The sequence below is a fragment of the Triticum dicoccoides genome, chromosome 3B, assembly GCF_002162155.2.
Source record: "Triticum dicoccoides isolate Atlit2015 ecotype Zavitan chromosome 3B, WEW_v2.0, whole genome shotgun sequence".
Classification (NCBI taxonomy): domain Eukaryota; kingdom Viridiplantae; phylum Streptophyta; class Magnoliopsida; order Poales; family Poaceae; genus Triticum; species Triticum dicoccoides.
The window spans coordinates 834,260-855,530 of record NC_041385.1 but is presented as its reverse complement, the minus strand read 5'-3'; positions in this window follow the sequence as shown (position 1 = coordinate 855,530).

The window sequence follows — 21,271 nt, the reverse complement described above, 5'->3', positions numbered from 1 at the left end:
TACTTACTAATTACGGGTCCCTGGGCGATTTCCATGATTGATGAACCCCGGGGTGCGTTTATGTATCGTTCATCAATAATCCTAGGTTTGTCCGATTCTGGGCTCTTTCATGGACTATTACTCACCATTTTAGGTCCCAAAGTGATTTTCATGGTGGTCGAACCCTAAGGTGTGCTAACGTGTTGGTCATCAAGACTTGCAGTTTGGGTGCGTTTACGTGTCAGTCATAAACACTCACAATTTTGGCCCATTCTGGTCCGTTTCGTGCACTATTACTCAGCGTTTTGCGGTCCCTGAGCGATTTCCACGACTGACGATTGCCGGGGTGCGTTTATGTGTCCATCGTCAACACTCACAGTTTTGGCCAATTCTAACCTGTTTCGTGGACTATCACTCACCATTTTGTGGTCCCAAAGCGATTTCCATGGTTGTTGAACCCCAAGGTGCGCTTACGTGTCGGTAATCAACAATCGCAGTTATGACCGATTCTGGCCCGTTTCGTGGACTATTACTCAATTTTGGGGTCCGAAGTGATTTCACGATTGACGAACCCAAGGTGCGTTTACATGTCGGTCATCAACACTCACAATTTTGGTCGATTCTAGTCTGTTTCGTGCACTATTACTAAGCATTTTGGGGTCCCAGAGCGATTTACACAGTTGACAATCCCGGGGTGCGTTTACTTGTCCATCGTCAACACTCACAATTTTGGCCAATCCTGACCCGTTTCGTGGACTATAACTCACCATTTTGGGGTCCCAACGTGATTTCCATAGTTGTTGAACTCCAAGGTGCGCTTACGTGCCGGTCATCAACTATCGCAGATTTGGCCGATTCTGCCCAGTTTCGTGGACTATTACTCACCGTTTTGGGGTCCCAAAGCGATTTCCATGGTAGTTGAACCCCAAGGTGCGCTTACGTGTCGGTCATCAACAATTGCAGTTATAGCCGATTCTGGCCCGTTGCTTGGACTATTACTCAGTTTTGGGGTCCCGAAGTGAATTCACGATTGACGAACCCGGCGGTGCCTTTATGTGTGGGTCATCAACACTCACAATTTTGGCCGATTCTGGTCCGTTTTGTACACTATTACTCGGCATTTTGGGGTCCCAGAGCGATTTCCACAATGGACGATCCCCGGGGTGCGTTTACGTGTCCATCATCAACACTCATAGATTTGGCCAATTTTGACCTGTTTCGTGGACTATTACTCACCATTTTGGGGACCCGAAGCGAATTCCATAGTTGTTGAACCCCAAGGTGCGCTGATGTGTCGAGCATCAACACTCGCAGTTTGGGGCCCATTTCGTGGACTATTACTCACTGCTTTTGGGTCCCGGAGTGATTTGCACGATTAACGAACCCCGGCGTGCATTTACGAGTCCATCGTCAACACTCACAGTTTTGGCCAATTCTGACCTCTTTCATGGACTATCACTCACCGTTTTGTGGTCCCAAAGCGATTTCCATGGTTGTTGAACCCCAAGGTGCGCTTACGTGTCGGTCATCAACAATCGCAGTTATGGCCGATTCTAGCCCGTTTCGAGGACAACTACTCAGTTTTGGGGTCCCGAAGTGATTTCACGATTGATGAACCCCGGGGTGCGTTTACATGTCGGATCAACACTCACAATTTTGGCCGATTCTGGTCCATTTTGTGCACTATTACTAAGCGTTTTGGGGTCCCAGAGTGAATTACACGATTGACGATCCTCGGGGTCCGTTTACTTGTCCATCGTCAACACTCACAATTTTTGCCAATCCTGACCCGTTTCATGGACTATTACTCACCGTTTTGGGGTCCCAAAGTGATTTCCATAATTGTTGAACCCCAAGGTGCGCTTACGTCCCGGTCATCAACACTCGCAGTTTTGGCCGATTCTGGCCCGTTTCATGGACTATTACTCACTGCTTTGGGGTCCCGGAGTGATTTCCACAATTAATGAATCCCGGGGTACGTTTACATGTGGTCATCAAGACTCGTGGTTTTTGTCGATTGTGACTCGTTTCTTGGACTATTACTCACGTTTTGGGGTCCCAAAGCGATTTCCACGGTTGTCGAACCCCAAGGTGTGCTTACGTGTTGGTCATCAAGACTCGAAGTTTGGGCTGATTCTAGCCCGTTTCATGGACTATTACTCAGTTTTTGGGTCCCGAAGTGATTTCACGGTTGACGAACCCGGCGGTGCGTTTACGTGTCGGTCATCAACACTCACAATTTTGACCGATTCTTGTCCGTTTTGTGCACTATTACTTGGTGTTTAGGGGTCCCAAAGTCATTTCCGTAATTGTTGAACCCCAAGGTGCGCTTACGTGCCGGTCATCAGCACTTGCAATTTTGGCCGATTCTAGCCCGTTTCATGGACTATTACTCACTGCTTTGGGGTCCCGGAGTGATTTCCACAATTAACGAATCCCGGGGTGCGTTTACGTGTCGGTCATCAACACTCACGGTTTTTGTTGATTGTGACCCGTTTCTTGGACTATTACTCACCGTTTTGGGTCCCAAAGCTATTTCCATGGTTGTCAAACCCCAAGTTGTGCGTACGTGTTGTTCATCAAGACTCGCAGTTTGGGCCGATTCTGGCCCGTTTCATGGACTATTACTCAGTTTCATGGATTATTACTTACTTATTAGGGTTCCCTGAGCGATTTCCATGATTAACGAACCCGGGGTGCGTTTATGTATCGTTCATCAATAATCCTAGGTTTGTCCGATTCTGGGCTCTTTCAGGGACTATTACTCACCGTTTTGGGGTCCTAAAGTGATTTTCATGGTTGTCGAACCCCCAAGGTGTGCTTACGTGTTGGTCATCAAGACTCGCAGTTTGGGTGCGTTTACGTGTTAGTCATAAACACCCACAATTTTGGTCGATTCTAGTCCGTTTCGTGCACTATTACTCGGCGTTTTGCGGTCCCAGAGTGATTTCCACGATTGACGATCGCCGGGGTGCGTTTACGTGTCCATCATCAACACTCACAGTTTTGGCCAATTCTGACCTGTTTCGTGGACTATTACTCACCATTTTGTGGTCCCAAAGCAATTTCCATGGTTGTTGAACCCCAAGGTGCGTTTACGTGTCGGTCATCAACAATCGCAGTTATGGCTGATTCTGGCCCGTTTCATGGACTATTACTCAGTTTTGGGGTCCCGATGTGATTTCATGATTGACGAACCCCGGGGTGCGTTTGCATGTCGTCATCAACACTCACAATTTTGGCCGATTCTGGTCCTTTTCGTGCGCTATTACTAAGCGTTTTGGGGTCCCAGAGGGATTTACACAATTGACGATCCCCGGGGTGCGTTTACTTGTCCATCATCAACACTCACAATTTTGGCCAATTCTGACCCGTTTCGTGAACTATTACTCACCGTTTTGGGGTCCCGAAGTGATTTCCATAGTCGTTGAACCCCAAGGTGCGATTACGTGCCGGTCATCAGCACTCGTAGTTTTAGCCGATTCTGGCCCGTTTCGTGGACTATTACTCACTGCTCTGGGGTCCCGGAATGATTTCCACAATTAACGAATCCCAGGGTGCGTTTACGTGTTTGTCATCAACACTCTCAGTTTTTGTCGATTGTGACCCGTTTCTTGGACTATTACTCACCGTTTTGGGGTCCCAAAGCGATTTCCATGGTTGTCGAACCCCAAGGTGTGCTTACGTGTTGGTCATCAAGACTCGCAGTTTGGGCCGATTCTTGCCCACTTCATTGACTATTACTCAGTTTCATGGATTATTACTCACAGATTAGGGGTCCCAGAGTGATTTCCATGATTAACAAATCCCGGGGTGCGTTTATGTGTCATTCATCAATAATCCTAGGTTTGTCCGATTCTCGGCTCTTTCATGGACTATTACTCACCCTTTGGGGGTCCCAAAGTGATTTTCATGGTTGTCGAACCCTAAGGTGTGCTTACGTGTTGGTCATCAGGACTCACAGTTTGGGTGCATTTACGTGTCAGTCATAAACACTCACAATTTTGGACGATTCTGGTCCGTTTCCTGCGCTATTACTCAGCGTATTGCGGTCCCAGAGCGATTTCCATGATTGACGATTGCCGGGTTGCGTTTACGTGTCTATTGTCAACACTCACAGTTTTGGCCAATTCTGACCTGTTTCGTGGACTATTACTCACCGTTTTGTGGTCCCAAAGCGATTTCCATGGTTGTTAAACCCCAAGGTGCGCTTATGTGTCGGTCATCAACAATCGCAGTTATGGGCGATTTTTGCCCGTTTCATGGACTATTACTCAGTTTTGGGGTCCGGAAGTGATTTCTCGATTGACGAACCCCGGGGTGCGTTTACATGTCGGCCATCAACACTCACAATTTTGGCCGATTCTGGTCCGTTTCGTGCACTATTACTAAGCGTTTTGGGGTCCCAAAGCTATTTACTCGATTGACGATCCCCGGGGTGCATTTACTTGTCCATCGTCAACACTCACAATTTTGGCCAATTCTGACCCGTTTCGTGGACTATTACTCACCGTTTCGGGGTCCTGAAGTGATTTCCATAGTTGTTGAACCCCAAGGTGCACTTACGTGCGGGTCATCAACACTTGCAGTTTTGGCCGATTCTGGCCCGTTTCATGGACTATTACTCACTGCTCTGGGGTCCTGGAGTAATTTCCACAATTAAAGAATTTTGGGGTGCGTTTACGTTTCGGTAATCAACACTCGCGGTTTTTGTCGATTGTGACCCGTTTCCTGGACTATTACTCACCGTTTTGGAGTCCCAAAGCGATTTCCATGGTTGTCGAACCCCAAGGTGTGCTTACGTGTTGGTCATCAAGACTCGCAGTTTGGGCCGAATCTGGCCCGTTTCATGGACTATTACTCAGTTTCATTGATTATTACTTACTCATTAGGGGTCCCTAAGTGATTTCCATGATTAACGAACCCCGAGGTGCGTTTATGTATCGTTCATCAACAATCCTAGGTTTGTCCGATTCTGGGCTCTTTCAGGGACTATTACTCACCGTTTTGGGGTCCCAAAGTGATTTTCATAGTTGTCGAACCCCCAAGGTGTGCTTACGTGTTGGTCATCAAGACTCGCAGTTTGGGTGCGTTTATGTGTTAGTCATAAACACCCATAATTTTGGCCGATTCTAGTCGTTTCATGCACTATTACTCGGCGTTTTGCGGTCCCAGAGTGATTTCCACGATTGACGATCGCCGGGGTGCGTCTACGTGCCATCGTCAACACTCACAGTTTTGGCCAATTCTGACCTGTTTCGTGGACTATTACTCACCATTTTGTGGTCCCAAAGCAATTTCCATGGTTGTTGAACCCCAAGGAGCGCTTACGTGTCGGTAATCAACAATCGCAGTTATGACCGATTCTGGCCCATTTCATGGACTATTACTCAATTTTGGCGTCCCGAAGTGATTTCACGATTGACGAACCCAAGGTGCGTTTACATGTCAGTGATCAACACTCATAATTTTGGCCGATTCTGGTCCGTTTCGTGCACTATTACTAAGCATTTTGGGGTCCCAGAGCAATTTACACAGTTGACGATCCCCGGGGTGCGTTTACTTGTCCATCGTCAACACTCACAATTTTGGTCAATCCTGACCCGTTTCGTGGACTATTACTCACCATTTTGGGGTCCCAACGTGATTTCCATAGTTGTTGAACTCCAAGGTGCGCTTACGTGCCGGTCATCAACTCTCGCAGATTTGGCCGATTCTGGCCAGTTTCATGGACTATTACTCACTGCTTTGGGCTCTCTGAGTGATTGCCACAATTAACGAATCCCGGGGTGCGTTTACGTGTCGGTCATCAACACTCATGATTTTTGCCGATTCTGGCCCGTTTCGTGGACTATTACTCTCCGTTTTGGGGTCCCAAAGCGATTTCCATGGTAGTTGAACCCCAAGGTGCGCTTACGTGTCGGTGATCAACAATCGCAGTTATAGCCGATTCTGGCCCGTTGCTTGGACTATTACTCAGTTTTGGGGTCCCGAAGTGATTTCACGATTGACGAACCCGGCGGTGCATTTACGTGTCGGTCATCAACACTCACAATTTTGGCCGATTCTGGTCCATTTTGTGCACTATTACTCGGGGTTCTGGGGTCCCAGAGCGATTTCCACGATGGACGATCCCCGGGGTGCGTTTACGTGTCCATCGTCAACATTCACAGTTTTGGCCAATTTTGACCTGTTTCGTGGACTATTACTCACCGTTTTGGGGACCCGGAGCGAATTCCATAGTTGTTGAACCCCAAGGTGCGCTTACGTGTCGGTCATCAACACTCGCAGTTTGGGGCCTTCATGGAGTATTAGTCAGTGCTTTTGGGTCGCGGAGTGATTTCCACGATTACCGAACCCGGGGTGCATTTACGAGTCCATCGTCAACACTCACAGTTTTGGCAAATTCTGACCTGTTTCATGGACTATAACTCAACATTTTGTGGTCCCAAAGCGATTTCCATGGTTGTTGAACCCCAAGGTGCGCTTACGTGTCGGTCATCAACAATCGCAGTTATGGCCGATTCTGGCCCGTTTCATGGACTATTACTCGGTTTTGGGGTCCCGAAGTGATTTCACGATTGACGAACCCCGGGGTGTGTTTACATGTCAGTCATCAACACTCACAATTTTGGCCGATTCTGGTCCGTTTCGTGCACTATTAGTAAGCGGTTTGGGGTCCCAGAGAGATTTACACGATTGACGATCCCCGGGATCCGTTTACTTTTCCATCGTCAACACTCACAATTTTGGCCAATCCTGACCCATTTCGTGGACTATTACTCACCGTTTTGGGGTCCCAAAGTGATTTCCTTAGTTGTTGAACCCCAAGGTGCGCTTACGTGCCGGTCATCAACACTCGCAGTTTTGGCCGATTCTGGCCCGTTTCATGGACTATTACTCACTGCTTTGGGGTCCCGGAGTGATTTCCACAATTAACGAATCCCGGGGTGCGGTTACGTGTCGGTCATCAACACTCGCGGTTTTTGTTGATTGTGACTCGTTTCTTGGACTATTACTCACCGTTTTAGGGTCCCAAAGCGATTTCCACGGTTGTCGAACCCGAAGGTGTGCTTACGTGTTGGTCATCAAGACTCGCAGTTTGGGCCAATTCTAGCCCATTTCATGGACTATTACTCAGTTTCATGGATTATTACTTACTGATTACGGGTCCCTGGGCGATTTCCATGATTGATGAACCCCGGGGTGCGTTTATGCATCGTTCATCAATAATCCTAGGTTTGTCCGATTCTGGGCTCTTTCATGGACTATTACTCACCATTTTAGGTCCCGAAGTGATTTTCATGGTGGTCGAACCCTAAGGTGTGCTAACGTGTTGGTCATCAAGACTTGCAGTTTGGGTGCGTTTACGTGTCAGTCATAAACACTCACAATTTTGGCCCATTCTGGTCCGTTTCGTGCACTATTACTCAGCGTTTTGCGGTCCCTGAGCGATTTCCACGACTGACGATTGCCGGGGTGCGTTTATGTGTCCATCGTCAACACTCACAGTTTTGGCCAATTCTAACCTGTTTCGTGGACTATCACTCACCATTTTGTGGTCCCAAAGCGATTTCCATGGTTGTTGAACCCCAAGGTGCGCTTACGTGTCGGTAATCAACAATCGCAGTTATGACCGATTCTGGCCCGTTTCGTGGACTATTACTCAATTTTGGGGTCCCGAAGTGATTTCACGATTGACGAACCCAAGGGGCGTTTACATGTCGGTCATCAACACTCACAATTTTGGTCAATTCTAGTCTATTTCGTGCACTATTACTAAGCATTTTGGGGTCCCAGAGCGATTTACACAGTTGACAATACCGGGGTGCGTTTACTTGTCCATCGTCAACACTCACAATTTTGGCCAATCCTGACCCGTTTCGTGGACTATTACTCACCATTTTGGGGTTCCAACGTGATTTCCATAGTTGTTGAACTCCAAGGTGCGCTTACGTGCCGGTCATCAACTATCGCAGATTTGGCCGATTCTGCCCAGTTTTGTGGACTATTACTCACCGTTTTGGGGTCCCAAAGCGATTTCCATGGTAGTTGAACCCCAAGGTGCGCTTACGTGTCGGTCATCAACAATCGCAGTTATAGCCGATTCTGGCCCGTTGCTTGGACTATTACTCAGTTTTGGGGTCCCGAAGTGAATTCACGATTGACGAACCCGGCGGTGCCTTTATGTGTGGGTCATCAACACTCACAATTTTGGCCGATTCTGGTCCGTTTTGTACACTATTACTCGGTGTTTTGGGGTCCCAGAGCGATTTCCACAATGGACGATCCCCGGGGTGCGTTTACGTGTCCATCATCAACACTCATAGATTTGGCCAATTTTGACCTGTTTCGTGGACTATTACTCACCATTTTGGGGACCCGAAGCGAATTCCATAGTTGTTGAACCCCAAGGTGCGCTGATGTGTCGGGCATCAACACTCGCAGTTTGGGGCCCATTTCGTGGACTATTACTCACTGCTTTTGGGTCCCGGAGTGATTTGCATGATTAACGAACCCCGGCGTGCATTTACGAGTCCATCGTCAACACTCACAGTTTTGGCCAATTCTGACCTCTTTCATGGACTATCACTCACCGTTTTGTGGTCCCAAAGCGATATCCATGGTTGTTGAACCCCAAGGTGCGCTTACGTGTCGGTCATCAACAATCGCAGTTATGGCCGATTCTAGCCCGTTTCGAGGACAACTACTCAGTTTTGGGGTCCCGAAGTGATTTCACGATTGACGAACCCCGGGGTGCGTTTACATGTCGGATCAACACTCACAATTTTGGCCGATTCTGGTCCATTTTGTGCACTATTACTAAGCGTTTTGGGGTCCCAGAGTGAATTACACGATTGACGATCCTCGGGGTCCGTTTACTTGTCCATCGTCAACACTCACAATTTTTGCCAATCCTGACCCGTTTCGTGGACTATTACTCACCGTTTTGGGGTCCCAAAGTGATTTCCATAATTGTTGAACCCCAAGGTGCGCTTACGTCCCGGTCATCAACACTCGCAGTTTTGGCCGATTCTGGCCCGTTTCATGGACTCTTACTCACTGCTTTGGGGTCCCGGAGTGATTTCCACAATTAATGAATCCCGGGGTACGTTTACATGTCGGTCATCAAGACTCGTGGTTTTTGTCGATTGTGACTCGTTTCTTGGGCTATTACTCACGTTTTGGGGTCCCAAAGCGATTTCCACGGTTGTCGAGCCCCAAGGTGTGCTTACGTGTTGGTCATCAAGACTCGCAGTTTGGGCTGATTCTAGCCCGTTTCATGGACTATTACTCAGTTTTTGGGTCCCGAAGTGATTTCACGGTTGACGAACCCGGCGGTGCGTTTACGTGTCGGTCATCAACACTCACAATTTTGACCGATTCTTGTCCGTTTTGTGCACTATTACTTGGTATTTAGGGGTCCCAAAGTCATTTCCATAGTTGTTGAACCCCAAGGTGCGCTTACGCGCCGGTCATCAGCACTTGCAATTTTGGCCGATTCTAGCCCGTTTCATGGACTATTACTCACTGCTTTGGGGTCCCGGAGTGATTTCCACAATTAACGAATCCCGGGGTGCGTTTACGTGTCGGTCATCAACACTCACGGTTTTTGTCGATTGTGACCCGTTTCTTGGACTATTACTCACCGTTTTGGGTCCCAAAGCGATTTCCATGGTTGTCAAACCCCAAGTTGTGCGTACGTGTTGTTCATCAAGACTCGCAGTTTGGGCCGATTCTGGCCCGTTTCATGGACTATTACTCAGTTTCATGGATTATTACTTACTTATTAGGGTTCCCTGAGCGATTTCCATGATTAACGAACCCGGGGTGCGTTTATGTATCGTTCATCAATAATCCTAGGTTTGTCCGATTCTGGGCTCTTTCAGGGACTATTACTCACCGTTTTGGGGTCCTAAAGTGATTTTCATGGTTGTTGAACCCCCAAGGTGTGCTTACGTGTTGGTCATCAAGACTCGCAGTTTGGGTGCGTTTACGTGTTAGTCATAAACACCCACAATTTTGGCCGATTCTAGTCTGTTTCGTGCACTATTACTCGGTGTTTTGCGGTCCCAGAGTGATTTCCACGATTGACGATCGCCGGGGTGCGTTTACGTGTCCATCATCAACACTCACAGTTTTGGCCAATTCTGACCTGTTTCGTGGACTATTACTCACCATTTTGTGGTCCCAAATCAATTTCCATGGTTGTTGAACCCCAAGGTGCGTTTACGTGTCGGTCATCAACAATCGCAGTTATGGCTGATTCTGGCCCGTTTCATGGACTATTACTCAGTTTTGGGGTCCCGATGTGATTTCATGATTGACGAACCCCGGGGTGCGTTTGCATGTCGGTCATCAACACTCACAATTTTGGCCGATTCTGGTCCTTTTCGTGCACTATTACTAAGCGTTTTGGGGTCCCAGAGGGATTTACACAATTGACGATCCCCGGGGTGCGTTTACTTGTCCATCGTCAACACTCACAATTTTGGCCAATTCTGACCCGTTACGTGAACTATTACTCACCGTTTTGGGGTCCCGAAGTGATTTCCATAGTCGTTGAACCCCAAGGTGCGATTACGTGCCGGTCATCAGCACTCGTAGTTTTAGCCGATTCTGGCCCGTTTCGTGGACTATTACTCACTGCTCTGGGGTCCCGGAATGATTTCCACAATTAACGAATCCCAGGGTGCGTTTACGTGTTTGTCATCAACACTCTCAGTTTTTGTCGATTGTGACCCGTTTCTTGGACTATTACTCACCGTTTTGGGGTCCCAAAGCGATTTCCATGGTTGTCGAACCCCAAGGTGTGCTTACGTGTTGGTCATCAAGACTCGCAGTTTGGGCCGATTCTTGCCCACTTCATTGACTATTACTCAGTTTCATGGATTATTACTCACAGATTAGGGGTCCCAGAGCGATTTCCATGATTAACAAATCCCGGGGTGCGTTTATGTGTCATTCATCAATAATCCTAGGTTTGTCCGATTCTCGGCTCTTTCATGGACTATTACTCACCCTTTTGGGGTCCCAAAGTGATTTTCATGGTTGTCGAACCCTAAGGTGTGCTTACGTGTTGGTCATCAAGACTCATAGTTTGGGTGCATTTACGTGTCAGTCATAAACACTCACAATTTTGGACGATTCTGGTACGTTTCCTGTGCTATTACTCAGCGTATTGCGGTCCCAGAGCGATTTCCATGATTGACGATTGCCGGGTTGCGTTTACGTGTCTATTGTCAACACTCACAGTTTCGGCCAATTCTGACCTGTTTCGTGGACTATTACTCACCGTTTTGTGGTCCCAAAGCGATTTCCATGGTTGTTAAACCCCAAGGTGCGCTTATGTGTCGGTCATCAACAATCGCAGTTATGGGCGATTTTTGCCCGTTTCATGGACTATTACTCAGTTTTGGGGTCCGGAAGTGATTTCTCGATTGACGAACCCCGGGGTGCGTTTACATGTCGGCCATCAACATTCACAATTTTGGCCGATTCTGGTCCGTTTCATGCACTGTTACTAAGCGTTTTGGGGTCCCAAAGCTATTTACTCGATTGACGATCCCCGGGGTGCATTTACTTGTCCATCGTCAACACTCACAATTTTGGCCAATTCTGACCCGTTTCGTGGACTATTACTCACCGTTTCGGGGTCCTGAAGTGATTTCCATAGTTGTTGAACCCCAAGGTGCACTTACGTGCGGGTCATCAACACTTGCAGTTTTGGCCGATTCTGGCCCGTTTCATGGACTATTACTCACTGCTCTGGGGTCCCGGAGTAATTTCCACAATTAAAGAATTCTGGGGTGCGTTTACGTTTCGGTAATCAACACTCGCGGTTTTTGTCGATTGTGACCCGTTTCCTGGACTATTACTCACCGTTTTGGAGTCCCAAAGCGATTTCCATGGTTGTCGAACCCCAAGGTGTGCTTACGTGTTGGTCATCAAGACTCGCAGTTTGGGCCGAATCTGGCCCGTTTCATGGACTATTACTCAATTTCATTGATTATTACTTACTCATTAGGGGTCCCTGAGTGATTTCCATGATTAACGAACCCCGAGGTGCGTTTATGTATCATTCATCAACAATCCTAGGTTTGTCCGATTCTGGGCTCTTTCAGGGACTATTACTCACCGTTTTGGGGTCCCAAAGTGATTTTCATAGTTGTCGAACCCCCAAGGTGTGCTTACGTGTTGGTCATCAAGACTCGCAGTTTGGGTGCGTTTACGTGTTAGTCATAAACACCCATAATTTTGGCCGATTCTAGTCCGTTTCATGCACTATTACTCGGCGTTTTGCGGTCCCAGAGTGATTTCCACGATTGACGATCGCCGGGGTGCGTCTACGTGTCCATCGTCAACACTCACAGTTTTGGCCAATTCTGACCTGTTTCGTGGACTATTACTCACCATTTTCTGGTCCCAAAGCAATTTCCATGGTTGTTGAACCCCAAGGTGCGCTTACGTGTCGGTCATCAACAATCGCAGTTATGGCTGATTCTGGCCCGTTTCATGGACTATTACTCAGTTTTGGGGTCCCGATGTGATTTCATGATTGACGAACCCCGGGGTGCGTTTGCATGTCGGTCATCAACACTCACAATTTTGGCCGATTCTGGTCCTTTTCGTGCACTATTACTAAGCGTTTTGGGGTCCCAGAGGGATTTACACAATTGACGATCCCCGGGGTGCGTTTACTTGTCCATCGTCAACACTCACAATTTTGGCCAATTCTGACCCGTTTCGTGAACTATTACTCACCGTTTTGGGGTCCCGAAGTGATTTCCATAGTTGTTGAACCCCAAGTGCGATTACGTGCCGGTCATCAGCACTCGTAGTTTTAGCCGATTCTGGCCCATTTTGTGGACTATTACTCACTGCTTTGGGGTCCCGGAATGATTTCCACAATTAACGAATCCCGGGGTGCGTTTACGTGTTTGTCATCAACACTCTCAGTTTTTGTCGATTGTGACCCGTTTCTTCGACTATTACTCACCGTTTTGGGGTCCCAAAGCGATTTCCATGGTTGTCGAACCCCAAGGTGAGCTTACATGTTGGTCATCAAGACTCGCAGTTTGGGCCGATTCTTGTCCGCTTCATTGACTATTACTCAGTTTCATGGATTATTACTCACTGATTAGGGGTCCCAGAGCGATTTCCATGATTCACAAATCCCGGGGTGCGTTTATGTGTCATTCATCAATAATCCTAGGTTTGTCCGATTCTCGGCTCTTTCATGGACTATTACTCACCCTTTTGGGGTCCCAAAGTGATTTTCATGGTTGTCGAACCCTAAGCTGTGCTTATGTGTTGGTCATCAAGACTCGCAGTTTGGGTGCGTTTACGTGTCAGTCATAAACACTCACAATTTTGGACGATTCTGGTCCGTTTCCTGCACTATTACTCAGCGTATTGCGGTCCCAGAGCGATTCCATGATTGATGATTGCCGGGTTGCGTTTACGTGTCTATTGTCAACACTCACAGTTTTGGCCAATTCTGACCTGTTTCGTGGACTACTACTCACCGTTTTGTGGTCCCAAAGCGATTTCCATGGTTGTTAAACCCCAAGGTGCGCTTATGTGTCAGTCATCAACAATCGCAGTTATGGCCGATTTTTGCCCGTTTCATGGACTATTACTCAATTTTCGGGTCCGGAAGTGATTTCACGATTGACGAACCCCGGGGTGCGTTTACATGTCGGCCATCAACACTCACAATTTTGGCCGATTCTGGTCCGTTCCGTGCACTATTACTAAGCGTTTTGGGGTCCCAAAGCTATTTACTCGATTGACGATCCCCGGGGTGCATTTACTTGTTCATCGTCAACACTCACAATTTTGGCCAATTCTGACCCGTTTCGTGGACTATTACTCACCGTTTCGGGGTCCTGAAGTGATTTCAATAGTTGTTGAACCCCAAGGTGCACTTGCGTGCGGGTCATCAAGACTTGCAGTTTTGGCCGATTCTGGCCCGTTTCATGGACTATTACTCACCGCTCTGGGGTCCCGGAGTGATTTCCACAATTAAAGAATTCTGGGGTGCGTTTACGTGTCGGTAATCAACACTCGCGGTTTTTGTCGATTGTGACCCGTTTCTTGGACTATTACTCACCGTTTTGGAGTCCCAAAGCGATTTCCATGGTTGTCGAACCCCAAGGTGTGCTTACGTGTTGGTCATCAAGACTCGCAGTTTGGGCCGAATCTGGCCCATTTCATGGACTATTACTCAGTTTCATTGATTATTACTTACTGATTAGGGGTCCCTGAGCGATTTCCATGATTAACGAACCCCGAAGTGCGTTTATGTATCGTTCATCAACCATCCTAGGTTTGTCCGATTCTGGGCTCTTTCAGGGACTATTACTCACCGTTTTGGGGTCCAAAGTGATTTATATGGTTGTCGAACCCCCAAGGTGTGCTTACGTGTTGGTCATCAAGACTCGCAGTTTGGGTGCGTTTACGTGTTAGTCATAAACACCCACAATTTTGGCCGATTCTGGTCCGTTTCATGCACTATTACTCGGCGTTTTGCGGTCCCAGAGTGATTTTCCACGATTGACGATCGCGGGGATGCGTTTACGTGTCCATAATCAACACTCACAGTTTTGGCCAAATCTGACATGTTTTGTGGACTATTACTCACCGTTTTGTGGTCCCAAAGCAATTTCCATGGTTGTTGAACCCCAAGGTGCGCTTACGTGTCGGTCATAAACAATCGCAGTTATGGCTGATTCTGGCCCGTTTCATGGACTATTACTCAATTTTGGGGTCCCGATGTGATTTCACGATTGAGGAACCCCGGGGTGCGTTTACATGTCGGTCATCAACACTCACAGTTTTGGCCGATTCTGGTCCTTTTTGTGCACTATTACTAAGCGTTTTGGGGTCCCAGAGCGATTTAAACGATTGACGATGCCCGGGGTGCGTTTACTTGTCCATCGTCAACACTCACAATTTTGGCCAATTTTGACTCGTTTCGTGAAGTATTACTCACCGTTCTGGGGTCCCGAAGTGACTTCCATAGTTGTTGAACCCCAAGGTGCGCTTACGTGCCGGCCATCAGCACTCGCAGTTTTGGCCGATTCTGGCTCGTTTCGTGCAGTACTACTCACTGCTCTGGGGTCCCGGAATGATTTTCACAATTAACGAATCCTGGGGTGCGTTTACGTGTCGGTCATCAACACTCTTAGTTTTTGTCGATTATGACCCGTTTCTTGGACTATTACTCACTGTTTTGGGGTCCCAAAGCGATTTCCTTGGTTGTCGAACCCCAAGGTGTGCTTACGTGTTGGTCATCAAGACTCGCAGTTTGGGCCGATTCTTGCCCGCTTCATGGACTATTACTCAGTTTCATGGATTATTACTCAGTGATTAGGGGTTCCTGAGCGATTTCCATTATTCACAAACCCCTAGGTGTGTTTATGTATCGTTCATCAATAATCCTAGGTTTGTCCGATTCTGGGCTCTTTCATGGACTATTACTCACCGTTTTGGGGTCCCAAAGTGATTTTCATGGTTGTCGAACCCTAAGGTGTGCTTACGTCACTAGTGCAGAACCGGGCTTTAGTGCCGGTTCGTGACGGCCTTTAGTGCCGACTGGCGAACCAGCACTAAAGAGTGGGGACTAAAGGCCCCCCCCCTTTAGTACCGGTTCGTCACGAACCGGCGCTAAAGTGCAAACACGTGGCACGAGCCAGGCCCGTGTGCGTGTAGGACATTAGTACCGGTTGGTAACACCAACCGGTACTAAATGTTTGGGTGTTTTTTTAATTTTTGCTTTAATTTTGTGTTTTCAATTTGGCTTTATTTTCCATTTAATTCTTTTTTGTTTGCTGGTATTTCACGATACTACAAATTGTACACGTTATGCATATATATTAAATAGATTTTCTCGTACGTAGAACCGCATATATATATATATATAATATATATCATCGAATGTCTCACAGCCAACACCATTAACTATTCACACATACACATGTATATACATATACAATTTCTCCTACATGTTGCCTTGGTGCCTTCGGAGCACGATGACAAGTGGTTCATGGGGGCGGTAGCGGGTAATAGTATTCTCCTTTCGGATCTATGACCTGGTCGAGCAAAAATCCGGCTATTTCCTCTTGAAGTGCTTGTATGCGGTCCGATGGTAGGAGCTTATCCCGCACCGATCTGAACTGTTAAGAAGGAGATCAATATGCATGTATGTTAGTTGTGTGACTAGATATCGATAATGGTGTGAATAGTGTTCTGACAAAAACGTACCCAGTCCTGTCTATCAGATCTGCTCCTTTCGCACGTCATCATGCGAATGTTCTCGCAAACGTAGAATGCACACAGATTATTCCCCGACGCCTGCCTCAGGGCCTTTACGAGAATGGAATTGAATCAGATAATAATTAATCAAGCATGATAATTAATTAATGATATTGAAACAAGAATTAAAGAGATGGTAGCTAGCTAGTACTACTTAATTACTTACCTTGGGTCGATGCCAAAACAACTTTTTTGGCCACGTGCCTGGAGTCACCTTGATGAACTTTGCCCATGCCCTGCCCGCCAGCAAAGAAAATTAATAAAGGGGTTATTAAATAGTTCATATCAGGAACTCATAGTTAATAATGATTGAAATTACCTCTTGACTATCCCTTCACGATGGTGTAGTCTTTATCTTCTTTAGTTAGTGAGTCCAGTAATTCAACTTTTCCTTCCTCTACTTTAATGTCTAACAAGACCCAGTGCCAACTGCATACGCACACGTTTGCATGTCTTAATTAAGTGGGCATGTGCATAAAATTAATCAACTACCGTAAACCATATACACTTAATTATTAACATCTAGCTAGCTAGTAAGCAAAAACAGAATTTGTAATACAAGACATTGTGACTCACGGGAAGTTGTAAGGAAGTAGTATATCTTCATTGGTATTGAGGCGCTTCAAGAACTCTAGCATGCTTTCCTCTACTTCAGCTTGACAATGTTCAATCTGCCATATGTCCTCATTAATGGTATTTGGGTCAATGAACCCAATGCCGTAGCGTCCATATTTTTTCATTTCATACATCTTCATCCTGCATATAATACCACAGAAAAAGAATATAGTTAGGATAATTACATGTAATGGTTGATCAAATTTATCACTACATAACTAGCTTGAGACTTAAATTATAGAAAGAAATCACTTACAGACAATAGCAACTGACGATAGACTTGTCGAGTGCGTCTTGATTAAATAACTGAAATAGTTCTGGATACTCAATGGTCAAAGCTTTCTCATGGTAATAATGCTCATGCTTGACATTCACCATGAGGGACTCTCGATTGGAAATCTTGGTAATGTTCATGTACCATTGATGCAATTGATACATTCTCGTTGGGAGGTCCTTGACCTTGTCTGGATGGACCAAAGGTTTGCCCCGGACATATTGCCATGCTATTTCTGATTCTTTAAGTGCAGGCATGGGCTCGATTTCGAGGAGTTGTCCAACAGAGATATTGAGCATTTGAGCCTGCATTATATGATCCTCTGTTATTACCACATCGCCATGCTGGGGAACGCTAACGGTTTGCCCACAATAATATTTGGCGCGCGTACTACTCCTCTCATGTGTTGTTGGCACAACAAGCGGGGGGATCGCTTGCGCCGCCTGTTCTCCCAACTGGGGAATGGTTTTCCCGCATTTTTTGCCAGCTGCTTGTTGTCTCGAGCTTGAGCTCGCTTCCTTCTGTAGTCGTGCTCGATGTGCCTTCCTGATTTGGCGCTCATAGTCCAAGTCAACAGGCTTGGGAGCTGGTTCTCTAGCCATACGAATGAAGTGGTCAATTACTTTCTCAGGCACTTTCTCCTTTGGCGGCGATGCCAGTTTCGGTCCAAAATGGGTGTCCACTTGGGCTTGCACTATGGCTATGTTTTGCTCCTTAGTCATGTCGTAAGGCCTCTGAGGAAGAGGAGCGAGGCTTGGACCATATTTATGTCGCTTGCCTTCGCCTGTACTTACTGATTACCTCGACTCGTACAGCTACGCACCAAAGCTGCGGGATGTCTCTTCTGCGATTGCTGAGACGGCGGAGACGGCTGACGTGGAGTTGGACCAGGAGAAGTGGCCTGACGATGTGCCGGACTTGAAGCAGGAGGTGTGGCCTGACACGGTGCCGGACTTGCAACCGGAGAAGTGGCATGACGCTGTGCCGGGCTTGAAACCGGAGGAGTCAGCTCACGCGTTCGGGGACTTGGAGGAGGTGGCGGACTTTGAGGAGGAGGAGTCTCACGCGTTCGTGGACTTGGAGGAGCGGGAGTCTGCTGACTCGGTGGCGGACTTCGAGGAGTCAGCAGACGACGCGGTGTCGGTGGACTTCGAAAGATGATGCAATCCTTTCTCCATAGGATGATACGATGTATGCCCTCTCCCAGTGTGCGCTCGTCTTCACCTCCAGGAATGTCAAGCGTTAGCCCTGAATATGGGTCCACCACTTCATCAACCATGACACGAGCATAGCCCTCTGGAATCGGGATGCAATGGTAGGTTGCTTCGGGGGTAACTGGAAAAGCAACGCCGTCCGCCACCTTCATGGATATGTTCTTCATTTTGGAGTGTAGCTCATAGTTAGTGTTCTCTATGATGTCATCCACAGGGTATTTATCCAGCAGTGTGTCGCCCGGGGCAGAACCAATGCTGCTTCTCGGCATGGATGGGACGGTGCTATCCAATGCTGGACAATCATCCGCTTGCTGCTGCCGCTGCTGAGACCCCCTTTCCTGGCTAAGTGAGTCGATCTGCTGTTGCTGCTGCTGGAATTTGAGTGCCAGGTCCGCGTGCCTTGCTTCTAGGCCTTGAAGGCGTTCTGCGTCCTACTTCCTCTGCTCCTCCTCCAGCTTCCTTTTCTTCTCCTCCTCCATCTTCCTTCTTGCACGGCTCCTGTAGTCCTCGTTCCATTCTGAAAAGCCCTCATACCAGGGAATAACGCCCATGCCTCGTGTTCTTCCCGGGTGTTCAGGATTTCCCAGGGCGCGCGTAAGCTCGTCATTCTTTCTGTTGGGCATGAACACCCCCCTTCGAGCTTCATCTATTGCGTCAATTATCTTTTGTTTGTCTCTTTTTAGACTTGCCTTCTTTGAAACTCCGCCTGTCTTCGGGTCCAACGCTCCCCCATGCGCATAGAACCAAGTTCTACACCTGGGGGGACAGTGCCGGGTAACCGGAGTGACCCCTGCATCCTCCATCTCTTGCTCAGACTTATCCACTTAGGCAATCCCACCGCGTAGCCACCTGGACCCCGCCTATGGAACTGCGTCTTTCTTGCGGCATTTGCCTTGTTTTTCATCGACCGTTCTTTAGATATTTCTGAATCCTTGAATGTCACGAAATCGTCCCAATGCTCTCTTTGCTTCTCTAGTGTTCCCGTGAATTCTGGAGTCTTCCTTTCATTAGCGAGGTAGTTGGCCCATACAGTTTTCTTGTGGGTGTTGAATGCAATTGCCATCTTCTTAAGAGCAGCGGCCTTGACTTTCTCCACATCTGCTTCAGTGAAATGATCTGGTAGGGTGAAACGTTCCATCAGAGATTTCACAAGGTCTTTTTTGGCTCTTTTGTCGACCCAAGTAACACCTAGACGTTTAGTCTTTGGCTCTTTCCATTCTTGAATGGAGATCGGGAGTTTGTCCTTCACAAGAACTCCGCACTGATGAGTCCACTTGTTCGCAATGTTCTTAGGCGTGAGGGGTTCGCCACTAGGTTTGATGGATTCGATGTGGTACTTTACACCATCCTTCAACAATCTGCCCGGGCCTCGCTTTGTCTTGCTGTATGTAGAAGCAGATTTGCTCGATCCGGAGGGCTGAAAGAAGAAAGATCAATTCGTTAATATATCTTCAATAAAAAAACATGTGATGATCACCATGATGCATGCTTATATAAATATTCCTTGCCGGTAGTGTTTGTTATTTGAAGATCAGCATTGTCTGTGTCATCACAAACATTGTCTGTGTCATAATTATAATCATAGTTCATGACTTCATCAGCCCGGTCGTCGAGATCGAATATCTTTTCATCACCCTCTCCGGTATTGTTAAGATATTGGGAGCCGTCATCTGCCTCATTCAGATGATCTAGCCTGTGAGGGTTGCGTATGATGTCGAACAATTCCTCTTCTCTCTCTCTCTCTGCCGGTATTGTCCGCCATAGCTTTTACTTTACTAATAATACAGAAGAAATATAAAACAATTTAGTATTCAAATTACAATGCATGGATGCAATTAATCAATAAGGAAAATCTAAATCTCGAATACATCCTCTCGAATATATAATCTCGAATACATCATCGTCTTAATATATATAATCTCAAATACATCATCTCGAATATTATATATCGAATACATCACTGGCTAGGTACCTAATAAAGATCGAGTACTACAGAAGAATCTAGGGCGCCACTCGCGGTTCCTGGGGTGCGGGCGGTGCACACCCAAAGAGAAGGAACCATCACAGGATCATATCTCCGGTCATCTGCCCAAAGAACCCGCCAAGTAGTGGAGAACCTGACGTCGTCCATAGCAGCCATGTAGCGATGGACGTGCTCATCTTCCTCCCTGACACGGCGACGCACCACCTCCGGCGGGGTCGGCTGCCTCTACACCGAATGTGGCCCACGCGAACGCCACCAAAGAAGATCAGGGTCGACGACGGGACCCGAGGTCGGGTTCCTCACCAAGCGGCGCGCCCCTCCAGGTAGCACCTCCCAGTGCCAGCCCGGCGGAGCCCAGTCCCGGACATGGGTCCCCTGAAGTAGGACGTCGTCGCGAACGGGTCGACGGCGAGGATGCGGGCAGGGCATATCGTCGAGAACAAATACTATATGCCCGCAAAAAGTAACATTTTTTAAATGATTGGATTGTGATAACTAAAATTCTATATATATGCAAATTCTAACAATTTGACATTAATCTAATTCATCTGACTAAAACTAATTCTAAAATTCCTGATTATATAACTAACATTTCCATAACAATTCTAATATTTATATAACTAAAAAATAGAAAAATTGCTAACATTTCTCTAAATATTTCTATAACTAAAAAACAGAAAACATTTATAACATTTCTATAAAACTAACATTTCTAATATTTATATAACTAAAAAATAGAATAATTTCTAACATTTCTATAACTAAAAAACAGAAAAAATTATAACAAACAAACTAATGTGTGTAGTGTGTGTGTGTGTGCAGTGTGTGTGTGTGTGTGTGTGTGTGTGTGTAGTACTGTGTGTGTGTGTGGACATGGCGGCTGGG